At 55.4% G+C, this 14846-nt stretch overlaps 1 protein-coding gene across 3 annotated transcripts in view; it reads right to left on the bottom strand.

The window, feature by feature from the left end:
• Positions 1-13877, bottom strand: part of DAGLA (diacylglycerol lipase alpha) — a 66928-nt gene extending 53051 nt beyond the window's left edge. For 2 of the 3 annotated variants that reach the window (XM_063693210.1, XM_063693211.1), the window contains exon 1: positions 13743-13877. The gene's annotated coding sequence lies outside the window, so the exon portion shown is untranslated. The remainder of the gene's footprint in view (positions 1-13742) is intronic. The other variant, XM_031016424.3, reaches the window with a different exon arrangement.
• Between the last annotated feature and the right edge of the window lie 969 nt (positions 13878-14846).

Here is a 14846-nt window from a genome sequence, read left to right as displayed (position 1 = left end):
GAGGCCCAGGGAACTCAGATGCCACGCCTCCCTGATTCCCTGAATCCTACAGATGAGTACCCTAAGCTCATAGAGGAATGCTGACGTGCCAAGGTCACACAGCTTTGGGCCTCTGCCCCATCCTTGGCTGCCTTCCCAGCCTCATTCATGCAGCCATTACTCTCCGAGCATATCCTATGTGCCTAGACTCTGGAATTTAGATTTAGTCGCCTAGGTGATACCAAACTAAACTTGGCCTCAGAGGTTTGCAAGCTGGGGGCTTCCCACCTCTCAGCTGTCCCCTCCCCACCCTCTCCTCTTATGTAAAATGGGAGGAGTGCTGGGCATCATCAGGGAAGACTCAAAGCAGAGAGGAAGTAAGAAAGCAGGAGAAGCGGTGTGAAACCCTGGGGATCATCAGCCATACCCTGGAGGTGAGGGAGGCGATGGTGAAAGTCACCCCAGTGGGGGAGTCTGGGCTGCCCCTGGCTGCAGGAGGCCTCACCTCAGGCAGGGCAGGTGCACTGTGACCGGGGACCCCAGACCAGACACGCTGACTTATGCATAAGAAAAAGACTTATCTTTGGCCGGGCATGGTGGCTCATGCCTGTAATCCCAGCACTTTGGGAGGCCGAGGGAGGCAGACCACAAGATCAGGAGATCGAGACCAGCCGGGCCAATATGGTGAAACCCGGTCTCCACTAAAAATACAAAAATTAGCTGGGCGTGGTGGCGGGCGCCTGTAGTCCCAGCTACTCTGGAGGCTGAGGCAGGAGAATCGCTTAAACCCAGGAGGCAGAGGTTGCAGTGAGCCAAGATTGCGCCACTGCACTCTGGCCTGGGCAACAGAGTGAGACTCCATCTCAAAAAAAAAAAAAAAAGAAAGAAAGAAAAAGAAAAAGACTTATCTTTTTATTACAAAAATACAAGTTCTCTATAGAAGATAGAAACTAGCTGGGCGCAGTGGCTCACATCTGTAATCCCAGTACTTTGGGAGGCTGGATCACCTGAGGTCCAGGAGTTCAAGACCAGCCTGGCCAACATGGTGAAACCCCATCTCTACTAAAAATACAAAAATTAGCCAGATGTGGTGGCGGGCACCTATAGTCCCAGATATTTGCGAGGCTAAGGCAGGAGAATGGCTTGAATTGAGAAGGCAGACCGCACCACTGCACTCCAGCCTGGGCAACAGAGTGAGACTCGATCTCACAAAAAAAAAAAAAAAAAAAATAGAAACCAAAAAGAAGAAAATATAAATCACCCATGATCCCTCTAGGAAAACTATCAACTATTAACATCCTTCTAGTCTTTTTTTCCCTCTATCTAATTGTGGGACCATTCGGCATCTACCATTTTTTTTTACTGAACTAAAAGGTGAGCACTTCTCCTTAAACATTTTCCTACTGCCATCTTTCCTCATTATTGTGGAGTAGTCCACATACAAGATGTACGGAAGTTCATTCAACCAACTATCTACTCGGGGATGTTGGGTTGTTTCCCTCTTCTCGGTGTGAGAAAACCCCACAGCTGGGCCCCAGGCAGAGTGGCTCTGGGGTCCTGGGCTTTGGTGACAGGATCCTGCAGGAACCCGGAACTCCTGACCCCAGCCTGGTGTTCCTTCTCCCCCTGGCAGAGGCAAAGGTTTATGCATAAAGGGTGGGAGTGGGGAGCGGGGATTCTGTCCTTCTTCCCATCTCTCAGGCAATGAGTGGTCGCCAGTGACTCTCAAACTTATGCAGACTCCCAGGCCCCGCCCAGCAATTCTGAATCAGTAAGCCCAAGGCAGGGCTCAGGAACCTATATTTTTAGGTTCCAAGTTCTACCATGGCCAACTCCAGGAGACTCTGAGGCTGGAGTTAACCAATCTGCACTCAGAAATCCTGCTCTGAAGGATGAGTCCTGGCCAGGACTGCTCAAGTGTGCATAAGCAGAACTTCCAGAGCTGGCTGCAGGCTCCTCTCCCAGCAATTCTGATGTGGAGGAGGGTGGTGGTGACGGGATGCTGAGATGCTGCATTTCTAACCTGGTCCCAGGTGATGCTGAAGCTGCCGGCTCATGGGCCACATGGGCACCTGTGCAGGCCCTGGGTTCTGCCTGGAAGTACGATCACAGCAGGCTCTAATGCACTGACTACGGGTCAAACACTCTGCCCTCCAGACTCAAGGTGAGGTGTGCTCCAGGGCCTGCGGCAGCAGCATTATTGGGAGTTGTTAGAAATGCACATCTGGGCCCAGCCAGCCTAAACTGGAATCTGCGTTAGCAAGCTCCCCAGTTATCTGTGTGCCCATCAAAGAAGCACAATGCTGAGTCTGTCACAAGCCAGCGTCATCTCATGTCACCTCCTAACACTCCTCAGAGGCCAATTATTCCCTGATTTTACAGGTGGAAACTGCAGCTGAGAGGTGAAAGGACCTGGTTAAGGACTCAAGACTACCCCCAGCAGGAGCTGCAACAGGCAGCCAGACCGTCTGGCCTGAGTTCTCAACCCTACATCCCAACACTCCCTGCGGTTTCCCATTCAATCACCACCAGCACTCCAAGGTGGGTTCACTCCACTTTATGGAGACTCGAGGAGGTCAAATCAACTGCTCCAAAGCGCTCCCTGGAGCATGGTGGAGCCTGCCCCTGTGGCTGTGTTTGTTCCCTCTCAGCCCACTCTGTCTGTGGGCACAGAGCCAGAGCACAGGGCCAGGTTGGGGGGGGGGGGCGGGGTCCCACCTCCAAAGGCTGCAGGCTCTGCAGACACAGTTGGAGGCAGGAAGTGGGAACCGGGGTGGAAGAACCAGGAGCTCGATTTGGGCTGAGGATATTCTTTCTTCACAGCCAGACTGAGTTTTGTGTGCCTTTTGAAAGGAGACAGAGAATAGCTGTGCTCGGCCCAATGAGGCCAGCCACTTTCAACCTTCTTGTTGTTGCCATTTCCAATTACAATTTCAGAGGGTTCCTATAATTTATACATCCCAGGATGCACTGCTCCAGCTGCTTTATGATGGGAGTTCACTACACCATTAAGGTTAAACTTCTATAAAGTACTGAGCAGCTGGTGGGCTGGGCGCCCAGCTTCATTACTGCTGCCAGAAGCCTGCTGAATAGGGTTCACCTGGGGAAGGGAGGGATTAAAGGGGCGAAGAAATGGAGAAGGCAGCTGCTCAGGTGCCCCGAGCCCTCCATTAGGCTGTGTTCTAAACTGCATGGTGTAGCAGGCAGGCAGCAAAGAGAACAATCTGGAGTGGCACTGGCAGGGGCGTGTGGGGTGAGAGGAGCCATGCTGTGCGAGCCTGAAAGCCGCCTGCCACGGCCGGCGAGGTACAGGGTCGGTGAAGGTCGGTTGGACAGTGGGAGTAACAAGGTGGTGCAAGCCACAGATGGGTCTACATATGGGGAGCGGCGAGGGCTTCCTGGGAGCGGGGCCTGGCCTTCGCAGCAAGAGGATAGCCAAAGGGGGCCTTCCTTTTGTGGGCGGCTGTTCCTCCCGTGGCTCACAGAATCCCCAAACCCCATGCCAGGTGAGGGGAATGTGAACACCCTAAGAGCAGGGGCCAGACAGACGGGACCTAAGTCCCAGCTACAAACACGCAGCCTCTAACAGATTCCCTCAATTCCCCAAGGAAGCTGAGGTCCTAGACCTGGACCCCTGCTGTGAAACGAGTGCTTCCTCCATGGGTGCCATGGGACTGTCCTGAGCACAGAGCCTAGAGGGGTATCTAGAAAATGGAAGCCATCACTGTTCATTGCATTAAATGTGTCCCTACACATAAAGCACTGTGTAGCAGAGAGGACTCACCACATAGCTTTTGCCATTGTGGCTGCTGGTAGAGTGGTAGTGTCCGCTTATGCCAACCCAGGAACTCCCTCAGGACGAAGTGATACCATTATTCCCAGCTCCAGGCACAAGGCTTGGCAAGTAGGTGCTCAATAAATGTCCTTGAATAAATGGGGAGATGGGAGACTACACGTGGCAAAACTATTATCTGCTCCACGGTCTGGCCCCAGTCCCAGCGAAGGTGTCAAAGGAGAAGCAAGTTCTTTTCAAAGGTATGAAACTGAAACAACCCTTAAGAAAAATTCCTTAAGTTCCTAGGGGGAAAGAGACTTGGATATGGCTGGTGTTCTGGCCCTGGGGGTGCACTGGGGCTGACTCTGGCCTTGCAGCCCAGGAAAGTTTGCGGTGCCTGGAAGCTCAGGCCTCAGCTGGGGCTCTGCAGACCCGGTGGGCTACATTCCCACTGCCCTGGAGAGGCTGCCCAGACCAGAGAGGATGGCACGGAATTCTGTGAGGCCAAGTCATGACCCCCCAACTCAGGAGGGCAGCGGAAAGGGCTGAGGGGCTTTGTGCGGGGAGACTCAGAGAGTCTGAGGAAGAAACTGGCTTCCCTTAAAGGCCTCAGAGAGGAAAAGTTAGACAAAGAAAAGGCAGTGGATAGAAGCAGTACCAAAAGAGGCCAGGCACAGTGGCTCACTCCTGTAAACCCAGCACTTTGGGAGGCCGAGGCGGATGGATCACGAGGTCAGGAGATCGAGACCATCCTGGCTAACACAGTGAAACCCTGTCTCTACTAAAAATACAAAAAATTAGCCGGGTGTGGTGGCGGGCGCCTGTAGTTCAGCTACTTGGGAGTCTGAGGCAGGAGAATGGCGTGAACCCAGGAGGTGGAGCTTGCAGTGAGCCCAGATCGCAGCACTGCACTCCAGCCTGGGCAACAGAGCAAGACTCCATCTGAAAAAAAAAAAAAAAAAGATGAGGAAACTGAGGCTCAAACAGGTCAAGTGACTTGCACAAGTAGTAGTGGTCTCATATAAAGCTCTGTCTTTATGCTAAAGCCCATGTCTGAAGGCCTGTGCTATGCTGAATTTAAAGAGGGAGAGAGAATGAATCAGAAGTGGATAATCTTGGAGACCAGGCAGACTTGAGTGGGTGAAGTGGGCAGGTGCTAACTGGGAGGCAGGGCACTGGGAGTTCCCAGCCTCTGCAGCTGAGGCTGAAAAGGCCAGGACAGTCCCCTTAGCCACTGGGCCTAGCTAGGGCTGCACAGTGATTCTGCAGCCTGCCCCAAAACTGCAGCGGGGCAGCTGTCCCAGGGCAGTGGAGGAGCTTGGATGAAGTGGGAGTTGGCTAAAGGGCATGCCAGGGGAGCCTGATGTAATCCCGGCCCGCAGAAGGCGGAAACTTGGGAAGTGAAACAAAACATCCCCTAACGGTAGCCTGGCCGCAATTTCCAATGAGCGATGGCAGGCATGCCTTGCCCCCACCCACAAGTCCAAGGGCTCTGCCCTTTTCTTCAGGCCCTGGCAGCACGTGTCATCTTCCCCAGCCCCAGCCCAGCACTGAAATGCGCTCCGAGTAAAGCTGATGAGAAAGCAGAGGATTCCCAGCCAGCGCCCCGGGAGCCTTGCCACTGTGAGGCTGGTGGCCCCGTCGCTTTCCGGAACAGACACAGGGCTCACCTCCTCACAAGGCTTTCCGCATGTGTTGAGGGGTGAGGGGAGGTCTGGGCGGCTGCCTGGCGAGCTATCCTCCTTCCTCCCCACACCCAGCCTGAACTGACCTAGTTAGGCTGCATGTGGGAGATGGGAGAGGAAGCAGGGCCCAGAACCCCCCACGGGCCCCCTGCACTTCCACAAAATCCAGGCGCCCAGAGTGGGAGGGACCGCCTCCAAGGACCCAGGCACTGCTCATCCAGCCAGGACAACAGACCAGGGCCTGGCAGCCACTCTAAGGATCTCCCGCCCCTCTCCTGGCCACACAGGTTCCTCAAGCAAGTTCTTGGCAGCTGGCAAGCTGCAGAATTCATCTGCCGGGCTGGGGTGGCTTAGAGGGTGGGTGCAGATGCCTTGGCTTGGGTTTATGTGCCCAGCCTTAAGTATTCCCAGCCTTCATGCCAGCTCTTGAATCTCATGTACGAGCAATCCTAATCCTTTTTTTTTTTTTTTTTTTTTGAGACAGAGTCTTGCTCTGTCACCCAGGCTGGAGTGCAGTGGCGCGATCTCGGCTCACTGCAAGCTCCGCCTCCCAGATTCACGCCATTGTCCTGCCTCAGCCTCCTGAGTAGCTGGGACTACAGGCACCCACCACCATGCCTGGCTAATTTTTTTATATTTTTAGTGAGACGGGGGTTTCACCATGTTAGCCAGGATGGTCTCGATCTCCTGACCTCGTGACCCGCCCGCCTCGGCCTCCCAAAGTGCTGGGATTACAGGTGTGAGCCACCGCACCCGGCCATCCCTAATCCTTTGTTAGTACGATGTCTTTCCCAAAGGCTTTTCCCATCCAGTGTCGCCTTTGAACAGCGAGGGAGACAGGACAAATATCATTGCTGCTATTATACAGACAGGGCAACTGAGGCTAACAAAAGAAAAGTGACTTGTTCACAGCTGCCCAGCAGAGCCAGGAACACTCCAGGCCCAGCAGTCCCATGCTCCTTGTTATGGTCATGAGGATTAAATGAGAGAAGGTACAAAAAGTGCTGAGCTTGGTGCCTGGCACCTGTGCTCCCTAAATGTTATTTCGCCATGATTGTTATGCTTCAATGAGGACACAGATCAGTGAGGGGAACACACATGCTCTCTCTGAGGGGCGCCAGCGCTATTCAGATAAGAGAGTGCTAAAAGATGCCTTTGTTTGGCCAGGCACGGTGGCTCATGCCTGTAAGCCCAACACTTTGGGAGGCCGAGCGAGGCGGGTGGATCACCTGAGGTCAGGAGTTCGAGACCAGCCTGGCCAACATGGTGAAACCCCGTCTGTACTAAAATAAAAATTAGCCGGACGTGGTGGCAGGTGCCTGTAATCCTAGCTACTAGGGAGGCTGAGGCATGAGAATCACTTGAACCGGGAGGCGGAGGTTGCAGTGAGCTGAGATCACACCACTGCACTCCAGCCTGAGTGACAGAGCGAGACTCCATCTCAAAAAAAAAAAAGAGTGCTAGAGTCAGTGGAGCATGGAGAAAGGCCTCATGGAGGAGGTGGGCTTGTGTGGGACCTGAGGGAGAGGTGGGGTATGGACAGGGACACTAAAAAGAACCCATCCTGGGTTCAAACCCTGGCTCCCTGCCTCGCTGAGTGTCCCTGAGCAGGTGATGCAAGCTCCCTAAGCCACCTGTAAGATGGAGGTTGGAAGGATGGGAGTGTGCAGGGGGTTGCTGTTGCAAGGAGTAAATGATATCCTCTATACACTCTCCTGGGTTCAGTTCATCCACATTCAGAAAATGGAAGTTATTGTTACTAGTATTATTTTGTGGCTGAGCAAAGCCTCCTAAAGACATGCCCTGGTGCCCTCCCTGACCCCAAACCTGAAAGGCTTTGAGAAAGCTAAGTGCAGGGCCCTGTCCCCAGGAGACAGAGGTGCAGCCCCAGGGAGCCCACTCCACGGTGTGGCCTGCCCATCAGGAGCAGCCAGGGGCTGGGAGGTGCAGCATACGTTATATAAACGAAGGGACATCAATAATAGATTAACCTCAAGGAAGTCCAGGAACATCAATCATCAATTAATTAAATGGCTCCAGGAGAGACAATGACAAGGGGCCCATTCAGGATGAATTTGAGGCAGCATCCTGTCTCACCTTACACAGTGGAGGGCCACCGTCCCGACCTCCACCCCAGAGCCGCAGGCTCCCTGGCCAGGACCGTCTCCAGGTGTAGGACTGGTTCGCAGGAGCAGCCCCCAAACACAGGTGAGGGCAAGCCCTGTTCTCCTCCATCCTCCTCCAGGCTCAGAGAACTCCCAAACACTGAAAAGGTTTTGATGAAACTTCCCAGAATAGTAACCTCCTGGGCTGAACTCAGGCAGGCGAAATTTCAAGGGGTAATTTGGTGAGAAAATGATCAAATGCCTGGAAATAAGTGCTGTGAACACTGGAACCCCCTCAGTGGGTCCTCAGGGATGGGAACGGCCTCGAGGGCAGCCCTGAAAGGCTGCTGTTCACGCTCCCGCCTGGCACTGACAGGAGTCAGACCCGCTGAAAGTCAAGTGTGGGCAACACATTCTAGGCAGCGATTCCGAGGCCCAGCTCAGCTTCCTGGCCCCACTTCCCACCCCTTCCCCTCCTAGTGACCACACTGACCAATCTCATGATTTCTGTCTCCCTTGCATAATCAACCAGGCTTTGTCTCTCCCCTTTCCCCTGCAGAGTGGCCACTGCCCTGGTTCAAAACCTCTGTACCTGGGCACCCCCTACTCCTGTCCCTCAGTACCCTGCTGCCATACCACTCTTCCTGGTGGGTGGCACCAGCCTCCAAACCCTTGCTCAGAACATTTCAGTGAATGCCCATGTGTTCACAGATTGAAGACCAAACCTTCAGCCCTGCCATCATGGCTCCTGGGGACCCAGCTCCAGCTCATTTTTCCAACCTTAGCTTTCACCGCTTCTGTTGTATGCGCCCTACAGCATACAACAGACGGGCAGCAGTTTCCCCTCCCAGCCACCAGCCACCAGTCACCCCGCCAACTTGCCCCTGTTGCTGCCAGTTCCTCTACAACCACCTTCCTTTGTTCACTCCCACCGGTCCCCATGGCCCACATAAAAAGGCTGTGGCCACCCGAGTCTCCCCGACCTCCCTGGCTTGAGTCACTCTCCCTCCTTTGACCTCTGGCGTCACTCATTTCTAGAAATTAATTATATCTTCTCAACAGATTTTGAGCAACTTGAGGTCAGAATCTACACCTTATAGGCTCTGGTATGACCACCTCATCTGCATGCCCTCACTAACCCCCAACTCACAGCAGGCGCTCAAGAAATAACTATCGACTATGTCCAAGTGGAAACATTCCTCAAGGCTAAGATATACTCTTGCTGATGACACTGCTAATGGATATGCAAGATTCTGTCTATCCCAAGGATGTGGGGAGCTAACTTCTTATCAAGTAATGAGACCCATTACATCTTCCCTGCTGCTAATATATGCAGATCACGACATAACCACTTCTCTATGGAAAGGATTCTGGCCGCAAGAGCAAAAACATTTTTTCAGTGTGTGTTTTCGTCAGGATCTCTCTACGCGCCAGGCATTACCTGGGAGAATTCTTGCCATTCGGCCCTCGGAGGTTTTACTGTCCCCATCTTACAGATTAGGAAACTGAGGTGTGCCAGCATCCAATCTGGGTCCGTGAGGTTCCAGAGTCTGAAGTCATAACTACCCATGGGCTACAATGTTATCTTCTGTCATGGGGGGGAGGGGACTGTCCCCAGCTGACTTCCAGGTGGTTCAAGGAGGAGCATGGAAGCAGGCGTGTGAGACGCCCCCAGGTAGCGCACAGAAGGGTGTGTGAGAGCCCCGCCTGCAACCCAGCTTCCTTCTAAGGAATACTGAGAAAGCACCCGGCTCCTCATGTTAAGAGTCATAACATGAGGTATGAAACCCACCCTCTGCCCTCCCACAGCCTGAAGGCAGCCTCCTCCAACTCCCACTGTTCCCTCCTGCTGTGAAGAGCCCGGCAACCCCCGGCTCCGCACACCCACCAACACCAGGCCAGCCAGACACGGGAGGCTGCGCGCTCCCACACCACCAGGCGCTCCACACCCCCTCCGCCCTCACTTCCCACAGAAACACTTATGGGTACAAGCAACTTTACACACGTGCACTCCCCGGGCAGCCCCACGGTAATAACAGCCCCATCCCCATCTAGAGGACTTAAGCATTCCTGCCAAACACCCCATGAAAACAACACCCCTACCCGTGGTCACACCGATCCCCTCCACGGCATCTCCCTGGACTCCTTCCTCAGCAGCAAAGAGGTCCTCACAGATAAGGCAGTTTCCTGGGTCTTTCCTGCCCACACACACAACCCACGTCCACACCCACACTCACGCTTCCCATCCAACCCAGAAAGACCACGCCCAGCCCAAGTCAGTATCAGAAACAAAAAAAGAAAATCAAAATAAACCATTTTCAGCCCTATCCGCTGGGGAGGTAACCGCATCCTGCAATGTCCTGGGCTCCGCGGTTCTAAAAGATTTATCTTCCTCTGACCACATGCTCACTGATATTTCCCCCAGCGCTACTTGCCCAGTCCACTGGAGTGTAATGTAAAGCTATTCCGGTGAGAAATTGAAATCACAGAGTGATGGGCCAACAGGTGATTAAACACTGAGGTTCCCCTCTGGTCTCGAGGAGAGGGACTGGGGGAGGAGTGGCTTCCAGCGACAAGCTGTGCCTTCAGCTGCAGCCTTCTGGCCTGCTGCTGTCAGCTCTGGTCCAGCATCCTCTGGCCACAGATGCCTGGCTCCCCGGCACCCCTAAAGCACAGCAGCCAGGCACTGTGATTTATGGGGCAGCTGAGGAATTGCCAGGAGCTGAGGAAAGCAACTTTTAGAGAAACATGGACAAGGAAAATGGGAATATGACTGGGGACCAGAGTTGAAATATTGTAGCTCCAGGGAGCTGCTTGCCCTCGAGGTCCACTCCTAAGTGACTGGCCCCCTGCCTCAGCTGGAACTTACTCGAAATCAGCATCTGTGCACAATGACAAGGGTGCTAACCTGGCTGGGCTCCCTGCTACCCCAAAACCCAGGACTGGGAAGAAAGCTCAGCTCTCCTTTTGGGGAACAGAGGCCAACTCCTCCTCTCAGTGTCTTCAGATCTGCCCTGCCTGCCACTCAGCTCTGGTGTGCAGTCCCAGCATCCCAAGCAGAAGGCAAAGGGCTGAAAAGGGCTCCTGGAGCCCCAAACCATAAGGCTGAGCCACAAATCAGAACAAACAGGAGGAGGTGTGGAGGGTGAGCTGAGGAGACTTGAATACTGAATATTCACAACAGGGAGGCTGTAGGCTTCCTCCTTAATGGACTCTGCACTTAAGAGAGCTTTCCAGACGTGAGCTGAAGTGCCCAGCAACTCCTCGGGGGAGGTATGAAGCACTGCAGGGAACGGGTGAGACAGGCCATGGATACCCCTCAGACCAACATGGGAATGACCAGGGAAGCATCTGCAATGCTGGACAGTGTCTGGGTGGCAGCTACAGGGACAGGGCGAGTCCATAGCATGGAAAAGTCAGCTCACAACCCTGGGTCTGGGAGGGCCGTGTCCTCCTTCCACCCACATGGCTTGACATTGCAGCCTGGGCACAGGGCAAAAACTTTCCTCGGGGAGCAAGGATGTGAAACAGGTTGCTGGCTAAGGCAGACACCCACATGGAATGCTGGAGAAACGGCCTGGGTGAGAGAAAAACAGGACTTCCAGCGCCATGGGGCAGGGTCTGCAACTCAGGCTCTGCAGCTTGTTGTCGGGAATTAGGCTCCTGGTGGCAGAGAGCAAAGCACTGTGCAGCCACCCTCATCCTCCCCACCTGGGAAGGCACTTCAGCCAGAAGTGGGGCCACATTGGGAGAGGTGCCACACCTGTCTGCCCTCAGAGGTGTCTGTTAGCCCCCCTTCCTTTCCCCCATGTGTCTGAGGGCATCCTCCACACCACCCCCCGTCCCCCTGCCATCCAGCCTCAACCTCCCGCAGAACCATCCAGACCTGAGCCACATCAATCTGTGGATGCTCTGACCCACTTCATTTCCTTCAGGCCACAGCCCAAAAGACGCTGATGTGACTGCTCCCCACCCCCGTTCTCAGAACCCAGAGCCAAAGGAAATTCTCAAGAGAAAACACACACACTTCCCAAGTCTTCCTCCCACACAGGTACCCTAGATCTGTCAGCCACAGACACCTCCCAGACCTACCCTGGCAATGAGGCACGTCTGCTGCCCAAGCAAAGTGCTTCCTCCTGCTTGGGCCACTCCTGCAGGACTTCACAGCTGCCGGGGCCATGCTCAGGACCGTCCTCGGGAGACCGGGGGCCTGGTTCCAGCTCAGCAGCTGACTCACAGTGTCAACAGATCCCACTTGCCCCCACCGGGAGCATGTGCGCTCAGGGCCTCTAATTCCCTATGACAGGCCCTCAACCTTCTGGCTCCCTTCCTCCCAATCACATCCCGTGCCACCATTTCCTATGGCTCCTGCCTCCAGCCCTGGTCTCTTTACTTGATGAGACTCTCTGACCTTTGTACAGTCTTTCGCTGTTTGCAAAGTGTTTCCACGTGCACCATTTCCTTTCATTCTTTACTACCAGACCACCATGTGACATGCCTTGATTGGTGAAGTCACCTGCTGAAGGTCACACAGCCAACACTGGAATTAAAGTGATATGGCTCCAAAGGCATCGGACAGTGCTCCGGTTATAGGGAACTCATCAGCATCTCCAAGCACCCACCTTGGCAATTTGGCGACCACCTGCCACCCTAGTCTCCAATACCCTCAACATCATCTTTTTGGACTCATAAGTGCCTTCCCCAGCACAAGCTCAACCCTGTGATTCTTCTACCACTGATCCCACTCCCCCAAGAGATCCACAAAGAACTGAAGATTTCCCCTACACTGTAAGACTTCTCTAGGGGGAGCTGCAAATTGCTTCTCTGTAAAGTAAGGCACTAGGTGATGCTGAGTGAGACCTTCACCCAAAGCTTCCCAAAGGACTGGTGAGAGCAAACACAATCTCAGCGCAGATGGAGGGGTTTTAACATAGGAGCTAAGCAGAGAGGACAGACAGAGCCCTTGGAAAGGAATTTAAGCCTGGGGGTGGGAGTCCCGGTGGCCCCAGCAGATTCCCAGTGGCTGCAGAATCATCTTTCAAGCATACCCCAATCGATCCAATCCTCTGGACCCAAAGGCTCCCCAGCATCAAAGAAGAGAGGCAACTCCCAGATACCCTGGAGGGAACCCATCAACCCAGGGAGAAGGCAGGACCCCGTGACTACAGATAGATGGTGCGCCATAGCACTCCCTCACTCGCTGACACGGGTTACCTCTTGGTCCTGCTTGCTTCTCAGGACATATTCTGGGACACCGATCACCACTGCAAATCATCCACCCCTCCCTTCATTCCCAAAGCTAGATGAAAAGCTAGATGAATGGTTCTCTCTACCTTAGCCCAGGACAACGGTAGTGCCTGGAAGGTCTCTATCTGGGTTACCATCAGGGCCCTTGTGGTAGAAGCTTCTCCTGGCATCTCTTGTTTATGCCCATTATAAAGGACACCAACCTTCTCCCAGCCTTCTGCCCTCCTCAGTCCAGTGTACCCAACAGGCATTAAAACTGGACCCCCATGACAGAGGCAGTGTCCCCTTCATCGCCCGTGAGGAAGGATGGGCATTTACCCTTCCCATTCATCAGGATGGGAGGGCCACGGACTCCCCCCGCGGCAGTGCCGGGTAGCCCCCCGCACCACACCGTGCCAAGGCCCTTTCTCACAGTCATGCCAGGAACTCTAGCCATGCTGAGAACACCCATTCTTCAAGCCCCCAGTGCTATCACCCCAGACCATGTCAAGCCCAAGGCCAGAACCATCCCAACACCCAAGCAATGGCAGCACTTCCTCATACCCATGCTAGCGGCACCACCATGCCGGCACGAGCTGGCCACCTATCCCAGAACCAGTCCGAAGGCCGTGCCCATCACCTACCTGTGCAGACAGCTGCACCACCTCACACCTGCGCGGCCACCACCGCACCAAGGTGGAGGCGAGTCTTCTGAGACCCGTTCCAGGAAAACCACGCTGCCTGTGCCGAACCCACGTTGCCCACGCCCGTGCCACGCGTGTCACCATCCCCACGCCGGTGCCAGGGGCTCCACAGACCTCACACCTGCCACGGGCGCGCGTGGCAGCTGCAACTCCGCCCGCCGACCCGTCGGGCCGGCCACCGTGCGCCCTGGACACTGCCCAGCCCGCCGCGCCGCTCGCACCGCGCCCGCGCCCAGGACCGGCCCGCCGCGCTGGAGGTCCCCCTTACCTCCCGCCCGCCGCAGGGCTCGGCCAGCCGCCGCGACCGCCACCTCCATCCTGGGCTCCCCAAGGCCCCGATTCACTAACGCCGCTTCCGCAGGGCGCCGGCGCCGGCGCGAAAGCCGCCTCCGCCCCCCGGGGGACGCTGCGTCCTTTACGTAAACCCCTCTCCGCCGCCAGCGGTGACCATGGCGACGGTCGTGGGGAGGCAGCGCCCCCTGGCGCCAAGGAGGGGAGCGGCGTCGAGGCCAGGGCTAGCCGAGTCTTCCGCGGGCGCCGGCCCTGCGCGTGGGGGCGGTGGGCGCCTGGCTCAGGCCTCGGCTGGGGCCCCGTGGGCGGCCGGGAGGGGCTGGACTGGCCGCGCTGCGTGCGGGGAAAGGAGCCGCCTGGGTGCCTGCCTCTCCTTTAGGTCCCTCGTGACCAGTTTTAGCGTGGGAGAGGGAAAAAAGGAAGTAGGATCACTGGAGAACTGGTTCATTTGTGGGGAGGAGAGAGACGGGTCCCACCTCCTCGGGGTGACTGAACTCTGCTTGAGAAGTCAGAGCATGGCTAGAGTTCCTGGCGTGACTGTGAGAAAGGGCCTTGGCACGGTGTGGTGCGGGGGGCTACCCGGCACTGCCGTGGGGGGAGTCCGTGGCCCTCCCATCCTGATGAATGGGAAGGGTAAATGCCCATCCTTCCCCACGGGCGACAGAGCCCGTGGGTACCCTGGGTACCCCCTCCTCCCTACCACCCCCCCACCCCCCACCCCCAGCCCCGTTCCCAGTGCCCAGCATCGTGCCTGGTCTCCAAAGGGGTTTACTTGGTCAATTTTGAATTTCTGGTAAATGAAGAAAACCGCCCCTCCTGTTCCCCTTCACGCCCTTTCATTCACCGTAAGTCGCTTACACCTCCCTGGGAGCACTGTGCTGAACTGGGGGAGTGGAGGACAGAGAGGAGCAGAAGGCGGGCCCTTACTTCAAGGAGCTCATTCTGCTGGGGAGGAGACGCAGATGGAGGGGGTTTTAACACAGAAGCTAAGCCGAGAGGACAGACAGAGCCCTTGGAAAGGAATTTAAGCCTGGGGGTGGGAGTCCAGTCTGCAGGTCGGGATGACTCAGCTGGGTCCCAA

Source organism: Gorilla gorilla, chromosome 9 (assembly GCF_029281585.2).
Source record: "Gorilla gorilla gorilla isolate KB3781 chromosome 9, NHGRI_mGorGor1-v2.1_pri, whole genome shotgun sequence".
Lineage (NCBI taxonomy): Eukaryota > Metazoa > Chordata > Mammalia > Primates > Hominidae > Gorilla > Gorilla gorilla.
This window is presented reverse-complemented; position numbering and strand designations above follow the sequence as displayed.